General features: G+C 41.3%; 1 protein-coding gene across 8 annotated transcripts in view; it reads left to right on the top strand.

Moving 5' to 3' along the window:
- Positions 1–20,973, top strand: part of LPP (LIM domain containing preferred translocation partner in lipoma) — a 682,060-nt gene that overhangs the window by 212,516 nt on the left and 448,571 nt on the right. The gene's annotated exons all lie outside the window — the stretch shown is intronic.

Here is a 20,973-nt window from a genome sequence, read left to right as displayed (position 1 = left end):
AACCCGTGTCCCCTGCATCGGCAGGCGGACGCTCAACCACTGCGCCACCAGGGAAGCCCCCCCGCCCCGCCCTTCTTGTCTCCTTTTCTTCCCTCTCCTTCTCTCTGTTCCTTTCTCCCCTTCTTTTTTTCCTTCAACAAGCGTTATTGAGCACTTACCTCACTGAGCTGAGATGGAATCATTAGTGATTGAGTGTTTTAATGTTCCTAAGATGGTTTTGTGGTGGGGGACCCGGAAGCTATCCTACTCCTCTGTGGTCAACACGTCTCTATCCCAGAAGGTCCTTGGTGGAGCTGTCACATACCAAACAGTGTTGAGGGAAAGCAAAGTACCTGAAGCCAATGTCTTACCCTCCTACAGAGGAGGCTCCCTGATTTCTAATTTTGGAGACTGGATGGTGGCAGTCACCGAAATAGGCAATACTGAAGGGAGCTCCTCTGTTATGCGGGTATAGGGCAGAATGGGAGTTTTTTTTAGCTTTTCAGGTTTGAAAGGTTAGCAAATGAATTATTGTGTGTTCAGGACTAAAATTTCGAAGAAAGTTCAGGACTAAAGTTGGGAACTGTCAGGATACAGTGAAAGCAGAGCAGTAGGCGATATGGCTCAAGGAACTTTTGAAGAGAGAAAAAAGTTCTCTTCCTCCTTTCCTTCTGGAGGGTGACATCTATCTCAAGTCCCATCTGCCCAGATAGCCCGTTTGTCACTAACCTGGGCAATGTCCACCAGCCCCAGAAGTCCTGTAAATCTCCTTTGGTAATTTTTCCCCACATTTATAATATAGTAATTATGATATTTGTTTTCACTTTCCAGGTAAACTCTAGGTTCCTTTGCATTTATATACACGTTTTCCTCTCATATACATTCTTTTCCTTTTAAGCTTCCTCAGTACCTGTATGTATTAGACATTCATTGCACAATAATGATTAGAGTCTTATTTCTTTTCATCTGCTTTTTGTTTTTTGGTTGTTGTTGTAGCATTTATTTTGAAGTAGTTTTCCCTGTATGTTAGTGGGATGTTAACTTCTCTATAAAGAATTTATCCTTTGACTTTATTGGTCCCCTCCCTTGTGTCTCACCTTCTGCTGGTGTGCTGTCCTACTGCCATTAGGTGGGTCTCTCCCGATATCCTGATGTTCTCACTCTGCCCCAGCAATGATGCCAAGAGTGTGTCTGCTGACAGTTAAATCCTATAGGAACATAGAGTCCAGCTGCTTCATAGAAAACTAAGGCCCAGAGAGGGTTCATCCATATTTGGTTCAGGTCAGTGTGGGTCCTGGTTTCAGATCGGTGCTAGTTCTGTGCTTTCCACTCAGGCTTACTGATGTTTGTTTAGCTTCTTGCCTTTTAATTTTTTTTTTCAGATTTTGGGATGAAATTCCTGACTTTTATCACATTAAAATTTCATTAGGATTCTGTTTTTGAACCCAGTCCCATCCTATTCTACCTCAGATTGCACTCTCCTTTTCACCCTGTTGTGGTGCGTTTGTTCCTAAGACATAATCAGGAGTGACACCAGGCATAGAAAACATTTTGCCACGTATTAGGGGAAAATTTACTGTTTGTTTTATTGTGTTGAATGTCGCCAGTAAGGATCCACATAATCCATTTTAATCGATTTTTGGGTAAATATTATTCTCAGTTTTCTTTACTTTCTCCTCACCTCCTTAGCATGGTTTGCCACTTAATTTTTTTTTTTTTTTTTTAACCAGACACCATGTAAGGTGCTTTAGGACTTGAGACATGGTTAAGGTGTAGTTCCTGCCCTCAAGGAGCTCTACATCTAGTGGAAGAGACAGACATTTTAACAGGAAGTTTCTAGCACTGGCTGGGCTAGGATGCTTTCAACAGTAAAGGCACAAAAGTGTGTATTGGAGTATGTGAGAAGAAAAGATTAAACTTGAGTGGAGACTCTCATGAAGTTGCCAGTATACTCATTTACCATTGTGTATTTAACGCCCACATTCTCCTTGCCTGAGGTGATTGTTCTTTATATGTAATACAAAATTTTAAAATAAAATTTAAAAATAAAACTATATATACACACACACGTATATGTGCATATATATATATTCTTTATATATTATACAAAATTTTACCTGGCTTTTGCCTCACTCTAACTCTCAGTCTTATAATTTTTTTTTTTGCGGTACGGGGGCCTCTCACTGTTGTGGCCTCTCCCGCTGCGGAGCACAGGCTCCGGACGCGCAGGCTCAGCGGCCCTGGCTCACGGGCCCAGCCGCTCCGCGGCATGTGGGATCTTCCCGGACCGGGGCACGAACCCGCGTCCCCTGCATCGGCAGGCGGACTCTCAACCACTGCGCCACCAGGGAAGCCCTCAGTCTTTTAATTTTAATTTTATTATGATTTGAATAGTATCAAAGCAGAATGAAAGATTTATGGGTTTTTTTTTTTTTCCAGAAGATGAACAAGAAAAAGTATGAGGATGATTGATGTGTATGTCAATGTTTAGAAAACCATAGGAATTAGGGAGAGAGGTCTGTAGCATATCAGGAAATAGGAAGCTATCTCACCAGTTGCTCGAAGTGGTTGCTCAGACTCTTGGAAAGTGTGCTTTCAACAGATGATGCTTAAATCACAGCGTGTGCACGCACACAAGCATGCACACACACCGGTCTCTCTGCCTTATTAACCACTTATTCCTAACTCTGTTTTATTGGACGACTTCCTTTACCTTGTTCTTTTCCAAATATTACCTCTGCTGGGACCTAGTTAGAACCTCTCAAAATTCACAGAACATTAGAATACATGTGGGTTCCAAATGTTATCTTTAGGCATTACGGAATATTACAAGCTAATTATGGTTATCCATTGTGTATACAGGTGTATAAATACCTCTTCTGCCAAATTTGTTGTCAGGCTGCAGTGAGAAAAGTCAAGGAACTAGTTCTTATTAGCTTTTGAATTTCGAAGGTATTTTCTCCTCCAGAGTAATAATACCGCAGGTTGAGACTTCACAGGTTCTAAAGTAAGTGTCCAAAGGCAGAGTTTACCTTTTTATTAAGTTAATGCTTAACTCACTGAAATTGCTTTATGATTTTATGCAGAAATGACTATTTCTACTAAGCAAGCTTTTGTAGAAAAGACATACTTTGATATCCTCTGCTGTGTTGAATAGCCATGTTTAGAAAAGAAGTTTAATTCAATCTCTAGCACATTAAAGCATTTTGTAGGATTTTTAAAAGCAGTTGCTCTCTTAGAGAGGTAATTGGACATTGTTATTTTCGTTTATATTAATTGTTTCATTGTTATTTTATATATTAATAATGTATAAAATTTTTTAAATGACCCTAGAGTTGGTTTGAGAAAAATGACAACACAAAAATGCTGTGTAGGAAAGAATACTACCTCTCAAGTCTGAAGACCTGGGTTTTAGTCCCAGTTCTGTCTGTGACTTGATCTGTGGGCCTTAGAAAAGTCAGATCAGACGCCTGAGTCTCATCTTTCCACCTTAAATAACAAAGGAATTGCAAACCTTAGATCTGGAAGGCACCTAAAATTGGTCCTCTCTTTTAAAAATTTTTTTAAGTAAAGTTGCAACATTATATCAAGCTCAGACCATTTAGGAGGAAAAATGTCACCCATAATTCCACCACCTTGATAAGTACAACCTATCATTTTTGTATATTCCCTTCCAGTCTTTAGCTATTAGGCAAAAATTACCATAGTGCTATGTATCATATACATATATGGCATCATATATTAAGCATTTTCTATACTGCTGCATATTCTTGAAAGATCACAATTTTAATAACTGTTTAATATTTCATTGAGTGGTTATGCCATATCTTAATTATTCCATTATTTTTATGTATTGCTGTGATTGACATTTTTATGCATAAATATAGCTTAGTTCATCAAAAATCTTAAACATGTTGGAGGGTTGAGATCTCAGGGTCAGAGGTTAGCATTTTATGGTTACTCAAATTCCCCGATGACTTGTGTTCTACAAGGGATGTTTCTGTAATTGCAGCAGGAATGAGTGAGTGGGTCAGTGTCTCCCCAGTGGTGCCAGCATTAGATACGTTGTCTTCTTGGTACTAGTATTTCTTTGGTTATTGTGAGGTTAAACATGTGTCCTCATGTCTCATGTCTAGTTATATTTTGTTTATGGCATTTGAAAATGAATACTTTGTGATCTTTGGGAACCTCTTCACAGCAAAATGAAAAATCAATATTTTAATGAGAATTGTACATGACTTGTCCAAAGAGGTTCTCGAACTTTTTGAGTCATATGAAGGAGCCCTTGAATAAACTGAAAGACATACCTTATTCATAAATGGAAATGTTAAGGTTGTTAAGTAGTTACGTCGTACCCCTACATTTTATGTAATCTCAGCACAACTTACAAGTTAATTGTTTTTGAATCTTAACAAAAAAATTCTAACATGGTCTAGATAATAAACAGGCAAAACAGCTAAGAGAAATTTGAAAAACAAGAGTAACGAGGGACAGGGACCAGCCTGGCCAGATGCTAAAGTAGATTATAAGGGAACCATAATTGAAGTGTTGGTGCTGGAATAGATGAAGGCCATTGGAGTGACATAACTCACCCAGAAACAGAGCAACTGCAGGTCAAATTCAATATGCAATAAAGGGACCACCTTGAAACATTTTGAAAGGGGAGGGTTCTTTGTTTTTTTTTTTAACATCTTTATTGGAGTATAATTGCTTTACAATGGTGTTTCTGCTTTATAACAAAGTGAATCAGTTTTACATATACATGTGTTCCCATATCTCTTCCCTCTTGTGTCTCCCTCCCTCCCACCCTCCCTATCCCACCCCTCTAGGTGGTCACAAAGCACCGAGCTGATCAGGGAGGGTTCTTTTAATGGCATTGGGGTAATTGGTAGTCATTAATGAAAAAAGAGTTGTATCATGAATATATATCAGAATAGACCTTGCTATGAATTAAAGGTCATGTTAAAAAAAAAAAGACAACTAGAGAAAAGCTTTAATAAATGAACAGATTGATTATATCTTTAGTAATTGGAAATAATAACTTTTTAAAATTTAGAACTGGGGTTTACAAAATTTTTCTGTGAGGGACCAGGTAGCAAATATTTTAGGCTTTGAGGCCAGAGTGTCTCTGTCACAGCTACTCAACTCTGCCCTTGTGGCACCAAAGCAGCCATAGACAAGTCACACATCTAATAAAGAAATAGAGAACACATCTGTTTGTAAGAAGAAACATAATATTGTGTCAGTTTCCTCACACATCTGTTCCCAAAGTGAATTTTATGTATCTTTTAACTTTTTTTTGCCAGTGAGTGAAAAGTAGTATCTCCTTGCTATTTTAATTTGCATTTCTCTACTGTTGGAGTTGTGTATATGTATTATTATTATTATTATTATTATTTGTTTTCCATTGAGGTCTCCTCTTCAGTGAATTACAAGTAGGGTTAATTTATCTCACTTATTTTATCTTCTTGTCACTTGATGTCTCAAGGCCCTGGAGACCTGTGGTATCTCCAGACCAGTGCAGACTAACAGGGCACCATTTTGCGTCACGAATGATAACTCTTCCTGTAACTTTGTGCTCAAGGTCCTGGGACTTGATTTTCAGTTCAGTTCTTACCCGTGTCCTAGGCCAGCTACTTGCCAATAGACTGAGGCTGGAGGACCACTTTTTTTTTGTTGTTGTTGTTTGGTGGTACGCGGGCCTCTCACTGTTGTGGCCTCTCCCGTTGCGGAGCACAGGCTCCGGACGCGCAGGCTCAGCGGCCATGGCTCACGGGCCCAGCCGCTCCGCGGCATGTGGGATCTTCCCGGACCGGGGCACGAACCCGCGTCCCCTGCATCGGCAGGCGGACTCTCAACCACTGCGCCACCAGGGAAGCCCTGGAGGACCACTTTGTTTCTCCATCCTGAGTGGTGCTTTGCTGCTTCCAGCTCCTTTAGAGTTAGTTGTTGTCTGAGTATTACCTGAACCTACCTATGCCCTTTGGGGCCTGAAATCCAACTGTGGGCATGATCTACCTTTGCATTTTTGTCTGTCCTGGTGAGGAACCCTAGAGCTTGAGCCTCCCTCCCTCCAATTGTACTACTTTAAAGAATGATCAGATTTATGTTTCACTCCTGAGTGATGATGGTTATTTCTGTTTTCCAAGAGATACGACTGAGAAAATGGTGAAGTGACTTGCACAGAGCCACACAGTTCTTGGAGGACACACACCGTGAGATTATGATAGTGACTGAGGTGGAAGCGTCCTTTTCTTGGTCCAGGGTCTCCATGTCCTGGGTGAGCTGCCATCACAAAGGAGCTGCCCCTCCCTGCAGTCTTTCCATTGTTGTGTGTGCTACAGGAACTGAGACCATTATGACAGAGCCAAGCTGGTTTCTCTTCTCTTTTGGACATCATTGTTTGTCACAATTCTGAACACTATTTCTTCCTCCTGATTATAAAATTGTTAAATCATGGCTATATTTATATTTCCTTTTGCTGCGAAGTACCGTTCACAGCTTTCCTTTGAAATTCCTTTACTGATAATCTTCTTCATATATATGTGTCATCTGCTGTTTATGCAATGCTCTTGTGTCCTGTGTCACACTTAATCCTCTTCAACACCTGTGAGGTAAGCAGGGCAGAGATTGTTGTCTCCATTTTACAGATGAGGAAACTAAGGCCCAGCGAGGTCTGGAAGGCCCTGGCCTTGGACTGCCCTTGGAGCTGGTAGCAGAACTGCCTTTAAATGCATGACCTTGACTCTGCTGACATTTTTCTTCCTGTCCACGAAATTGCTTCTCTTTTATGAGTTTCAGGGATTTTCTTGTCCAAGACACGAAGAAACTGGTGACTTTTCTTGGGAGATCTAAGCATTATTGCATTTGCCTGATATTCCTTTCACGTATTGGCCTGAGTACTTTCAGAGAAGACAGTTACATGTAAATATTCCCCTTTTTTTTCAGACAGTGAGGCAGACATTTTCAGAGAAGACAGAGACCCTGAAGAAACTGTGTTTGTTCTTTGGTATTCTTAACAACCATTGCAACCATGAGTTTGGATTTTTTCCCTGAGGTTTTCTAGTTGTAGGCTGCTATAATGCTTCACATTTGGGGCTCAGTGATTCCTGTTTCTATTTTAACTCTATGAGGCTTGTGTGTTACGTGACCTTTGTGCTCTGACCTTCAGATTGAGGGAACTGAAAATTTAGGAAGTTTTGTTAGGACTTGAATCCAAGTAAATTCCCTTATGAGTACAAAGACTCATAGAACTGTGGAATGTTAGAGTTTCAAGGGACTTTCATCCATCTAGCCCCCTTGATTTGAAAACGTGGCCAGTTAGTGATAAAATGGAGGCTAGGTTGCTGGAGTTAGATTAGGTTCTCTGCTGGCTTGTTGCATGTCGCTTCATACTTCCCCCCGTGTCTCTTCTTACCAGTCTCTGAGCTCTGAGAGGGCTGGCACTGTGTCTGCCCTGGGCATGGCTCTGCTCCCTAGTGAAAATCAGAGGGCTTTGCCTAGGCACTCAAGATTTCTTCGCACAGTGAGTGATTTGAACCTGTCTCTTGTTGATAAAATATCATTACTGTCTATTGGCAAATGGAATTTTGAGGGTATGGAGGTGGGGTTCAGTTAGGGTTTACTCTGGGAAACAAACCACTCTAGATATTTGAAGCAGAAAGGTTTTAATTCAGGGTGTTAGGTGCTTCAAAATCATTGGAAGGATTGTATAGAGCAGGCTATAGGCTGAGCTTCCAATAGTAAATCTCAGAACCACATAAAATTACTGTGTGGGGGACAGCAGAGATTCATGAGGCTACCATGGAGCTGCTGTGGTCAGGAACACGGCACATTACTTGTGAACCAGAGATTAAGAAGCCACGATCGGGAAGTTAGTAACTGGACCCCAAAACCTGGAGTCCAGCTGCTCTCTCTGCCGCAGCTGCTTCTTGACAACCACAGGGCTGAAGACTGAATGTTGGAATGTGGATGCAGAAAAACCCTCTGTCTCCATGACCGTGTTTCCAGCAGACAGCGAGCCAAAGTGGCAGAGCGTGGCTTCCATCTTACTTTTATCTTCCAAGTCTCAAGCTGGTACACATATTTTGGCAAAATCTCTTTTGCAATCAAACCCTACCCTGCCAGACAGCCTCTGCAATATGGCAAGGTTGAGTGCTCATCCACCATTTCCAACACAGTAAGGGTTGTTGTTGTCACATTTTGGGCATGGCTTCTGTAAGGCTCTGTGTGTAGTTGATATTAAACTGAGGATGAATTAACAATTATGTTCCATTAGATCTCTATTTGTCAGTGTAATTAATTATATAACAGAAGGGAAGGCAAGAGTTTTACTTTAGGGAATCCCTAAGGGGAATTCCTATTTATCAGAAAAACTGCCATAAGGAGGGAAGATCCTGAGCTGGGAGAGTATTCTAAACTGTTTTGGTTTCAAACATCTTGGAAGGTACTACAAGGAGACATGCGATTTTATGATACAACAGTGCTTACCATGTCTGGGGGGAGTTCCGTCTTTGGCAGGGGTTGTCAACTTTCCACTTTGAGTGCTTCGCCTCTTCCCCCGCCCCTGTGGAATATACATTTTGAATTTCCAAGGGAAATCAATATAAAACAGTTTATTTAAAATAAATCAAACTGACATATAGCCTATGGGCCGGCATTGAATTCTTTCGACTTCGTTTCCCTTAACTTTCCCCCAACCCCTATTTAAAAATGTAAAACATTTATAAGTAATCCCCTCCATCTTTACTCTTGTACCCTAGTGAATACATTTGGACACATTTTATTTCTGTTTCTTGCCCACTCCCTAATTTTTCCTGTTCCAAATTGTCCTTCTACTTGAAACAGTAGACATAAAATCACTGGTAATATTGATGGTCATGGGGACAGGAGTGGGCAGGTGGTAAAGATGTAATTGAAGTAAATAATCTGATTTTCTTGGAAAAGGTGATATTCTTTACTTCAGGAGAAAGAGGCTGAGTGAGTAGGGTAGTTGATACTAGCTTCTTCTTGATTTCTCCTGTATCCTGTGTTTTTCTACTCCTGCGCAATCATTCTGGTACCTTCTTCCATCCTTACTGGGAAGCACGTGCTTCTGGAGCAGGGAAGCCCCCAAGACCTTCTCACTGCTAATTGCTCTGCCCTCTTAGCAGTTGCAGTAATAGACTCAAAGTTGGAAGGTCTTTGGCCATATGGAGCCTTTGGGAGAGGACCCTATCATATTCAGAATTCTCTTGGACTCAGTGACCAAAACCTCATTATTGCTGTTATAAGTAAAGTGACTATATATAAGGTATTGTCCAAATGGGGACACTTCTGAGAGTGAAAAGGGACACTGTTAATAATTACAGTGAAACAGTAGGCATAAATTGGATGTATAGTCACCCTAAGTATAAGGAATTGTGGAGAACAGTGCTTGAAATGTGAACTGACATGATTCAGAAGCAGAGTTTAACTCTTTATGGTCCCAAATCTTTAAGTTTCCCTTCTCTTTTATATACTAATCCCATGCTAAGCACTGATGATGGGACAGGTTCTGTATTAGGCACTAGGAAAATATAGGAAGATACCGTCTGTGTTCTTTATTTCCTTACAATCACTGTAAGATTTTAGAGCAGAGGGTTTTCAACCTGGCTCATAGCATAGTTCTCATTGGAGGCTAAGGAAGTAATACGTTTTATACTTCTCCCACAAGTGAAGTGTATTCTGCCGAAGGACGAAGATTTAAATAAATCCGAGGAACTCTTTTATCCATTTGTCTATTTTATTCTTGGGATTTTCTTAAAGATTTGGCATGAAGAAACAATTTTTTGCCAAAGTAAAGTTTGAAAACTACTGGTTTGAGATTTAAAATTTTATGTTATTGTTCTAAAGCTATAAGGCTAGTTGGAAAAAAAAGGGAAGAATGGGATTTTTTTTTTTTTTTTTTCGGTACGCGGACCTCTCACTGTTGTGGCCTCTCCCGTTGCGGAGCACAGGCTCTGGACGCGCAGGCTCAGTGGCCATGGCTCACGGGCCCAGCCGCTCCGTGGCATGTGGGATGTTCCCGGACCGGGGCATGAACCCGTGTCCCCTGCATCGGCAGGTGGACTCTCAACCACTGCGCCACCAGGGAAGCCCAGAATGGGACTTTTTAAACTTGGGACACAGAAAAAGTTACGTACGAAACTAAAAACATATATATATTTTAAGTATCTGGAGGGCTTCCATGTATAAGAGGGCTTGTGATTCCAAGTAAAAGCAGGACTGATCGGTGGTTCTTAGAGGAATAGTTTTCAGCCTCACATAACTTTCTAGCAGTTATAACTTTCCTGCCATGGAAGGGGCTGCCTTGTGAGGTCATAGGTTCCTTGTCATTGATTTGGACAAACACACTCACAGAGGGTGATTAAGTTTCAACTTCAGCTCCATATTAGAAGAAATAACTTCATTAACAATTTCATGCTTCTTGGATATCAAAACTTCTATATTCGTAAGTCGTTAGCTGCTGCCTTACCTATGTCTAAAGTGCATGTGTATGTGTGTGTTTTATTTCCCCAGAATATTAGCCAATTTAGTACATTCTTCACACATGGCATTGCCTTTTTTGCATGGTAGTCAGTAATTAATAAAAATGCAGAAGGCATAACATCAGCACTCTCATCGAAAGAAATTTGAAAGGGAATAACATCCACGCATGTCATTCTGAAACTGATCCGAAACAGCCTGGCTCGTTTTTACTCAGCGGCTATTGGTCGATGCTCTTACAGATTTTGTCTCTGTTTCAAAATCTTGAAATAAAAGTGGAGCAGCTTCCAACGTGACTTAAGAAAAAGGTCACCAGTTGAAAATGGTTTCAATTGTTTTGCTATTAAACGTGAAATTGGAAAACTAGCCTCTCTTCCATAATTTGAATTTATAACACATTCTAATGAGAAGCCTGCCTGTTTTTCATACCATTTCAAATACTGAGAAATTTCTCCAGGCTCTTGGATTGGTGTTAAATGGAAATTTTAATTTCAGAGCATTTAATGCATTGCGTCTCTTTCTTCTTTAAAGCTGTATCTTATGATCCTTGAAGGATGAAAAGTTGTGCCTCTTCTTCCTCCCCCTTTATTTTTCCAGTGACTGGGCATTTTAATTTAATTTAGCAATATCCTTACATTTTAACCTTAGAATGAAGTAGATTTGGGGTTTAACAGAAATTTAAGATGAAAATTAAGTATTAGAGAAACAAAGATTAGTTTGGAAACTTTAACTTGTAATAATCATATTATCCAAATTCAATAATGTTAATTCAAATTATAGCATCCAAACTGTATGCAAAAGCTCTGAACTAGTTTACAACCGGTAATGAGACATTAGGATACAAACAGCACAGTTGACAGGTGACAGTTTTGTGAGCAATATAATGTTTAGAAGGCTGGAGGGTAACAGTTAACTCTGTGTCTTGTTGCTGTGATTACTCTTGGCAGGTTATATGGTCTGAGCAAACATTGCTTCACAGTGTTACATATAGTAGTGTCACGTAAATATGGCCTGAGATTTGTCAATAGAGGGTTTATAGTCATTGAAGACAAAGTGAAATGTTTCTACTTTTCAAGATATATCTAAAATAGAGGGTTTTTTTCTCTTATTCAATATAGTTTTATTGGGATATCAAAGTGAATTTGTAATAAAGAAGAACAAAAAGATTATTTAAAAAATTAAAATCAATGAAAACATCCCTCAGGCGCTAGTAATAGTCACTGATCTGTCTAATGGGTACAATGGACTTGTAAACAGGTAGCTAAAACACGGTGTTCATGTATTTTAATACAGGTTTGAACAAGCTGTCAGGGGAAAGCAGACAGTGAGTGGCCATTAACTTGTGGACCTACCCACTTGTCAGTGGGTTTGGAATGAGAGGATTCCAGCCAGATACCACCAAAGAGATTGCTAGGCCTTGTTAGAGATGCTGTTGGTGATTTTTCCCATGGTCACTTTTTCATCCTGGTGGAGGGGCAGGGTATAAACCAGAATTTTAAACCCTTCTGAATCAGGCACTCAGAATCTCATCTTTGTAAATCCAGATTTCCACTTTTAGAAGTAGACTTACTGAACTCAAAGGGCTCAAGGTATTTGCACCCTTTTCTTGGCCTTGTACAGAAAAGTCTGCTAGAATCAGAGACTTAAGAGAAAGCTCCTTAAGAGCACATTTAAAAAATAAGCACAGCACACTCCCCAGACTAGCCATACCATTGCAGAACGTAGCATGTTGGAGATCATCTTCTTAATGCTCGTTATTTTAGAGCTGGAGAATTTTTTTTTTTTTAAACATCTTCATTGGAGTATAGTTGCTTTACAATGGTGTGTTAGTTTCTGCTGTATAACAAAGTGAATCAGCCATACATATACATATATCCCCATATCCCCTCCCTCTTGCGTCTCCCTTCCACCCTCCCTATCCCACCCCTCTAGGTGGTCACAAAGCACTGAGCTGATCAGAGCTGGAGAATTTGAGGTCCAGACAGGGTACATATTTGCTTGTTCACTTAGCCAAGTAGAACCATTGTCATTAAAGGTGACCTAGAGTGCAAAGTTGGGGTCTCATGACTTTAGTGCTGATCTCCAATGGCGTGGGTGCTGACTCTTTTGGAAGAGAAATTCTTTAATCCTATGTCTATTTCAGTGCCTTTTACCCACTCTTTCTAGTTATTATCCAAGAATAAGCAAGAGTTTCTCACTTGTTTAGTGAAACTTTTCCACCACAAACACCTTCCGGAAGCAGAACAACTGGGTTGAACCCAGGTGCAACTCCCTGTGACTTCTTAGCCATTGAATAGCCTGTCCTGGCTGTTGTCACCCAGTTGCGGCAAATAAAAGCCCATGAGGTAGTAATTGGTTTGGTTCCATTCTCTCCTTTACCATCTTCTGAGAGGCCTGGTCTTCCAGTGCTGTTTTTTCCCTGTCAGGGTCACTTGTTCCTTTTCCGTGTGATATTCTGAATCTGAAGTGACAGTACAATGTGGATTATGTCTCTATTCCGCCTCGCTTCTTTATCAGAGACAAACGTTTACTTGAACGGACTGATGCTTCTCCCTCTTTCTACTTCTCAGTTTACTGGCACCTGCAAGTATAGTTGTGTTTTTCTTGCCACCAGCTGTGTTGCCAGTCATAGGGATTGCGCCTTTAGCATTGATCTGTATTCGTACTAACTCTGTGCAAGGCAGGTTGGCATTTAGCCTGTTGATTCCTGGTCTGCCTTCCCTCACTCTACCACCCCCAGTCAAGGGCACTCATAGGAGTGAAGACGGATTTGTAAGAAACCTCAGCTCGCTCAGCTGGCAGACTTGTGGGGGGGGGGGGGTCATGGAACATGAGGGTTGGAAGGAATGGTAGCAGGCATCTCATCTTCAGTTTACAGATAGGGAGACACACTGAGGTTCAAAGAGGCCAAGGGACTAAAGTCATAGAGCCAGTTAGTGGCTGAGCTGGAAATCCACCCAAGTCCTCTGCATCTCAGTCCAGTGTTTTTTCCAGTATTTCCATCTGTCTGTCAGATAGTCTATATAAATGTTTGGCATTTCTGTAGAGTTGTTCTCTCGTCACCCCTTCCGAGTAATGGCAGCTGTCCATGCAGAGAGTGGGGCACTTAGCTAGCGGGGGGCCAGAGTTGCCTGTAAAGAGAAGTGGAGCAAACGCATTGACATTTTCAGCCCACGGCAGATCCTCTTTGCCCTTCCAGCTCTCATCAGAGGAAGAGTGATTACGTTTGCTATTCAACTAACAATTGTGTGTAATTTTCAGCCTGCCTTGTTATTTAACGTTGTCTTCCCATGCTTCCGTCACATGCCACAGCATATCTGCTTCGTAATTACACTGGTAGGGACTTACCTACACCGTTTGGAAAAGGTTTGCCTGAAGTACTTATTTACTTGTGCATAATAAATCTCGATTGACACCTTGGTAATCTCTGAGATCATTCTAAGGTTCCCTCCCACAGTGGGGAGGATTGAAGAGACAGGGAAACGGGTGACAAAAAAAGAACAAAGAGGTGTTTCCTCACTGATGACCTAGGAGGAGAATTATGGATGATTTGGAATCTCCACGGCTGACCTTTACGTGTCTCTGGCTAGTTCTACAGTCAGGATCTTCCCTAGACTCATGCGTTTGTGCATAGAGTTGTCATTAGCATTCATCTAATCATCGAGTCCCATCATTTTCAGAGGAGGTCACTGTGACCCCAGAGAGAGCAAAGGTTGCACTATGAGCTCATGGCAGAGCTGAGACTGGGAGCTGGGTCTGAATTCAGAAGATCAGGTATCTTGCAGCTGCGGACCAAGATGTAGAAAAGGATCATTAGCTGTAGTCTAGGGAGGCAAGCACAGTGTACCATTTTAACAGCCCCTTAAGAAAGCAGTTTTGAAACTCTAGGAAGGCACTGACTTTTATACAAAGAGGGAAGATCATGAAAAATCTCCAAAGGTATAGGACAGTGTTATTTAAATCTTAATTGCTTGTTTAAGTGGAGAAAATGTTGCTAAGGGACACGAATCCTAAACTCAATCGGCTGTCAACTACTTCTGATGTCTAAGTCACAAAGCCCCTCAGCCTCTCTTCTTCTACCAATAAAATAGTGTTGTGCATACCTGTCTCTTCCTTCAGTGTCGTTCATTTATTCAGCAAACATTGACCAAGAGCCAGGCCTTGCTTGGGTTAATTGCCAAGGGAGATTTAGGGACTAATGCAACATAATTTAAAGATTAAAATAAACAGTCTAAGTTAAGTCAATTATTCTCAACCCTTGAATCAGAATACATACATAAAGATTCCCAGATGAGTCTAGTGTGCAGTTCTGAAAAACACTTCTTTAAGCTTATAGCACTTGGTGTTAGATAATACTATACAACGGGGCTCGGTTGTTTTTAAAGTTTGGTGAGCTATGTAAATGTTTAAAGAAGAGTACTATCGATTGTAAGCCTTTTTTTTTTTTTTTTCCGGCTGCGCCATGCAGCATACGTGATCTTAGTTCCCTGACCAGGGATCAAACCCATACCCCCGCCGTGGGAACGCAGAGTCTTAACCACTCGACCGCCAGGGAACTCCCTTGTTATTGATTTTAGAAAAGAAGCAAAACTTGAGCAAACAGTAGTTCATTCTATTTTTGTGGATGACAGTGACTTGTCATTCACATGCGATCTTTAGAGAGGCTTGGTAGCCATTTTTAGTATTAAACGGCACCTTACCTGTAGCCCTAGGTTTTCGCACCCATAGAGGAAGGGTCTTGGACGTCACATGGCCTTTTTCAGTTGTTTGTGTTTTCTTGTGTCTAATCAGTTTGGCTAGACTTTTGGCTTCATCAGTTTGTGATCCTGGGGCTCATGATAGTTAGGTTTGATGGAACAAAATAGAGAAGACATTATGGCAGGTAGGATGTAGGAGCTAGGGATGGATGTGAAAGCAAAATCTCCTGTTTCTAAGTGATGACTTTCTTTGGATTATGGTGTTTTCTTTTTCCTCCAAATAGACAGATAGTACCATGGTCAAGACCATGGCTTTTGGGTCCAAGACTTGTGTCCTAGCTTCAGCTTTGCTCTTCCTTAGCTGTGTATCCTTGAGCAAGTTGTTTAACTCTTAAGAGCCTTACTTTCTTGATCTGCTAAATATGGAGAAAGATAACCCTACCTCATGTAATAGTCAGAATGATTATGTGGCCAGTAGAAAATTGCTTGGCATATAGTAAGTCCTCAATAAACACTTGCTATTTATTGTCGGTCTGTAGCTTTCTAGTACCCATTGAACAGTTAGGAGGTCTGTAGCTTTCTTGTACCCACTGAACAGTTAGGAGGAGAAGACAAGAGCGACAGAGCGGCAATTAGTGAAACCTCTTAGGTTCTTCTTAACTGCTTTGCATTTGATGACAGTTCCTGAAAGACCAGTGCTTAGGAAGCCCCAGCTTTTTAACTCCCATCAGCAGTAGGCATCTTGCTTAGAGGAGGGCCACTTCTGTTGCTTTCCTCTCTTCTGATGGTGTTTGTGTATTTTCAGAGCCTCTGTGTAGATCTTCCCTTTCACTTCTTGCTTTCATGATGATTATATGCGTAGAGTGAAACCAATCGAGAACCAGAGGAAGTAAGAGCAGGGTAAGTTTTGGTCCGGCAAAACCAGCTCTCACCAGTGCTTATCTCTCTGTTTACCATGGGTCTCTTTCTGAGAAGCTGAGAAACCCCAGGGAAATGTTCTAGTTCGTCTGTTCACTAAACTTGTGAGGTTTTCTCAAACCCATTTATCAAAATGAAGGGCTGTAATTAAGATTTCAGAGAAGGAAAGCACTCTAGAATATTAGAGCTGATTGGGACTTTACAGACATTCATTCTGCAAATGAGCATCCTCTCTTGTTAAAGGTCACACTGGCAAAGCTGAGACTAGAACTGGGGTCATAGGGACTCTATGTCTATACTATTGTATTTATCTCCTTCCTTGGGTCCATTTTGCATAGATTAGTTTTTCTTACATAGAATTTTCACTCCTGTTAGATTCCTTTTCAAAGATAAAAGTTCTAGCTTTTTATTTCTCTGTATAAGACCTTTAAATGAGCAAGGCTCATTTTAACCTTCCAAATCTTTCCCCCAAATATTCTAAGTCCCTCATTTCAGTTCAGCTGGTCTGCTGCCTTCTCAAAGAAATGCCTTGCTTCTTCCTTCAGTTCACAGAATTTTCAGGCATTGTCCTTTTGCTTATCCCTTTGTCTTTCAGGGCCCCCTAGCTTTCAAAGTACCCCTGTGCTAGATCCTGTTACATACCCCAGTTGGTTTTTTTTTGTTTTTGTATACTTTGTGTTGCCCATTTTCTCTTTTCACATATAAAAATATATCTTCCTCAGGTAGGCTTTAAACTCCTTGAAAACAGGATGATAATCTGAACCATCCGAGTACAGGATGAGACTTTGCTTTATCTGGAGCTCTAGGACTTGGCAAATAAATTTATTCATTTATTAAATTAACAGACATTTTTATTGAGTGCCTATTATGTATTAGGCCGTGAGGTTGGAGCATGATAATTACTTCTGCTCTCAAGGATTGAAGAGTTTAGTTTGTGATTCAGGCAAGCAGAGAGCCAGAGTGACATGTGATGGGAGTGGTGACGGCAGTATCCCAGGTGCTGTGGAAATGTAGTGAAAGGGGACATAGCTTGAACTGGAGGACGGAGAATGTGAATTATGTCTTCAAGGACTAGTAGGAAGTGATGCTCAGATCTAAATGATACATAGTACATGAGACATCATTTTTAATCGAGAGGTAGCTTGGGTGAAGGGGAGCAGAGATAAAACCTAGAGGAAATGGATGAATTTCCAGCAGAATATAAATGCTGAAAAATGACCTCAAAAGAAGTATACAACTGCTACAATTATTGTAGAAGTTCTTGGAAATATGATTAAGCTCTATTATTAAAGAAAGTTTCGTATCTAGATGGCTTTACACTGAATTCTGATAAACCTTTAAAGATCAGATAGTTCCAATCTTATCAGTAAACTAATCCAAACAGTAGAAGAGGATGCAGAACCCCCATATCAAAACCTAATAATGAGTAAAACAAGTAGAGAACACTACAGAATGATCTTACTTAGCATTATATGTACAGAAATTCTATGTAAAGTAGAATATTTAATTCATCAATATACCAAAACATGACAACTGTGACCGAGTAGGATTTTTTTCTAGGACTGCAAAGATGGTTCAATATCTAGAAATCTATCAACACAATTCATTACATCTCTAAATTAAGGGAGGGAAAAAAGAGATGATTCCATCAGTGGATGCTAAGAAGGGAGATGCAGATTCTAGAAAGGGAGGAGTAACCAAGGAGATCAGCATTTATTCATTCACCCATTCATGCATAAGATATTTTTCTAAGGGCTTCCTGGCCAGGCATTGTGCTGGTATAGTGAGACCACTTAGGAACTTCCAGCTTGTTGGGGTAGATAGGCAGGTGATTAAATAGCTTACATGTGGACTGTTATTAGTATGAAACAAGAGGCTGGGAATTAAGTTACTCTTTCTGGAGGGAGCTAGGGAAATGTTCACAGCATCAGAGACACTTCAGCTTGGTCAAGATAACAAAAAGTGGGGGGGTGTACTTGGTAGAAAGTAGTGGCATTATAGATGGTGGGCACAGCATGAGCAAGTCTTCAGGGTCATTAAATTTCATTATAAACCCTGAGAGTGGTGTCACTGGGCCATTGGTAACATAGAAGAAAGGTTTGAGAAAATGCTGTTAAGGTCTTATGCAGACAGGTACTTGGCCAGACCCTGGCACTCACTGGAGGTGTCACTGGGGTTGCCTCCATGGAGAGTACAGTGGAAGGGTGATATATGGTGCTGGGGATAACTGAAAAAATGGTGGGGTCCATGGTTTGCACATGGATGCTTACATTTTCATTTTTCATATTCTCCCAGAAGTTTCCTGTTCCTTTATATCTGCAGAATTTCTGAAAAGGCCAGGATTCTACAGTCAATTGGCAACGTGTGATTGCTCTGGAAATGTGCCTCTTTGCTTTAGAAATCACTGTATCCTATATTAACCCATTTTGAAAGTTTCTATTTTGGAATAACTTGAGATTTATAGAAAATTTGCAAGGATAATATTAACCCATTTTTTTAAAAATCCACAAATAAAATTTATACTACAAATGTGCAGGGCACGTTAAAATGTTCAAATCTTTATCTTACTTGTTCCCCACTTATACTCACTTTGGTCTTGTTGAGAGTAGAACAGACACTTTATTCCCTTTTAGTAGAAAACTGAGGCTCAATTAAACAAACAAAACCAAAATTAATGTTTCTCAACCCTGAAAGATGAGCTTGGTTTTGGTATCTAAAAAAAAAAATCTCCAAGACTTCTAAATGTGCAGCCAGTTTTAAGAACCAGGAGTAAACCAGATTCACAGTTGTTTTTCTGTATTGGTTTTGTGCTGGGCCTTAATGGTGGTTTAGGGATGTATAAAATATGATCCCCGCTCTTCCAAGGAACCTGCAATTTACCAAGTGCCTGTGTACATTAGCATGTGTACAAGGTGCAGGGGAGGAAAATAAGGCCCTGCAACCAGAGTGAAAAGCCAGTGTCCCCACTGGCTTAAGTAACAGAACCCTCCTGATTCCTAATTTAGAGGCTTCCTCATTGCTTCACGTCAGTCATCCTCTTTGATTGAGAGACCTACACCTCCAACAATTTTCCTCCCTTCATTTTGCTTAGCACTTGACAGTATATAAAACACTTTAATAGGGCTTCCCTGGTGGCGCAGTGGTTGAGAGTCCACCTGCCGATGCAGGGGATGCGGGTTTGTGCCCCGGTCCGGGAAGATCCCACGTGCCGTGGAGCGGCTGGGCCCGTGAGCCATGGCTGCTGAGCCTGCGCATCCGGAGCCTGTGCTCTGCAACGGGAGAGGCCACAGCAGTGAGAGGCCCGCGTACCGCAAAAAAACCCCCCCAAAAACAACAACAAAAACCACTTTAATGTTGTCATCTCATTGGTTGTCATGAAACTCTGTGAGTTAAGGACACGGAGCAGGGGAACCTGGGACAGCGGATAAGGGCAACGGGGCTGCTCAGGGTCATGTCACCCCTCCTGGCGTGGTGTAATGCTACCCAGGCCACGCTGGGCCCCATCTCTCCCCCTCCACCCCATCTCTCCCTGGCCATGCCACGTGCTGAGGCCTTTATTTTTTCCTGCATTTCCAGTTTTCTTTGTTGTTAGAGACATCTGGAGGTAATCATGGAGGCCTCTCAATTAATTCAGTCCAATTAATAAATTATGGGATGGATTTGGGGCTGGGAGAGGGTGAGGGAGCCTTCCGGGCCTCCCCGCGCTGGAGAGCTCTTGCAATCAGACTTGGAGAGCCCTCCTCAGTGGCAGTCTGTGAGGCTTGGCCCCAGCCTGCAGGCTGCCTGTAGGGTTGGTTGGCTTACCCTGACACCAAGACATCGTTCTTCTTTCCTCACAGAGTATCTTTTAATCCGAGTAGGATAGCCCCTGGACTGGCTGGTGTATCCCCTTCCTAGCTGAGTTCTTCCTAGAGGTCCTGTATGGTATCCGCTCAGCAGAGTTCCTGATGGGTGTTATACGGGGCTGCCCTGTGCATTATAGGGGTTGAATATTTTAGCCCCTGGCTACTAAGTACCAGTAATTGTCCTAGGCATTGTGGCAATGTCCCTCCTTGCAATTTCCAAGTGCCCCTTGGTGGGGAGCAGTACTGCTTCTGCCAGAGGGATCATTTTAAATGTCCTGCCATGCATTAGTCATACCCTTGTTTCAAGAATAAACCTTTGGGGGTTCCTTAATGCCTGCAGAATAAATTCAAACTCCTCAAGCTTGCATGCAAAGCTGTCAGTGCTTTGGTTCCATCCCACATTTTTAGTTCTTTTGCTAGCTACTTTTCCTTATTCCCCCACAGCCACGCTAAATTGAAGTACTGTGTGCTTTTCTGCTCATGCAAGGTTGCCTCCTTTGTTGGGGCCCGACCTCTACTCAGCACTCAAGGCCCAGTCTGAAGGTTGCCTCATTAATGAGGTCTTAGTTCTGCTCCCTGCAAGAAGTGATCTTATCTTTTTCTACATTCCAGCAACACTTTATTTTTTTTTACCTCATTTAGATAATATCACCTCATTTAGGTAACTTACCACCATTTAATTGATGTGGTATTCATTTTAATAGATTATTAATAAAATTGAAGCTTTTTTCCAACCTTGCTAGTATAAGATTCTCCTACCATAGAAACTTCTTAAGGTTAGGGACCATTTCTTACTCATGTCTATTTCCTGAAGAGTCCTAGGCACTAAAATAGGTAACTGTTGGAAGAGAGGAATTCCAGATTGGTTGAGGGGAGTGTTCAATTTTTCTCCTCCTCCAGTTAAGGCAAGTTTTTCATAACTCTCCTACTTTTTTTCCTCTCCTCCCCTCCCTCCCTCCCTCCCTCCCCCCTCCCTCCCTTCCTTCCTTCCTCCCTTCCTCCCTCCCTCCCTCCCTCCCTCCCTCCCT

Source organism: Monodon monoceros, unplaced genomic scaffold, assembly GCF_005190385.1.
Source record: "Monodon monoceros isolate NGI ecotype Baffin Bay Population unplaced genomic scaffold, NGI_Narwhal_1 Super_Scaffold_11, whole genome shotgun sequence".
Taxonomy (NCBI): domain Eukaryota; kingdom Metazoa; phylum Chordata; class Mammalia; order Artiodactyla; family Monodontidae; genus Monodon; species Monodon monoceros.
Note: the sequence above shows the minus strand (reverse complement) of the source record. Positions and strands in the feature narration are given on the sequence as shown.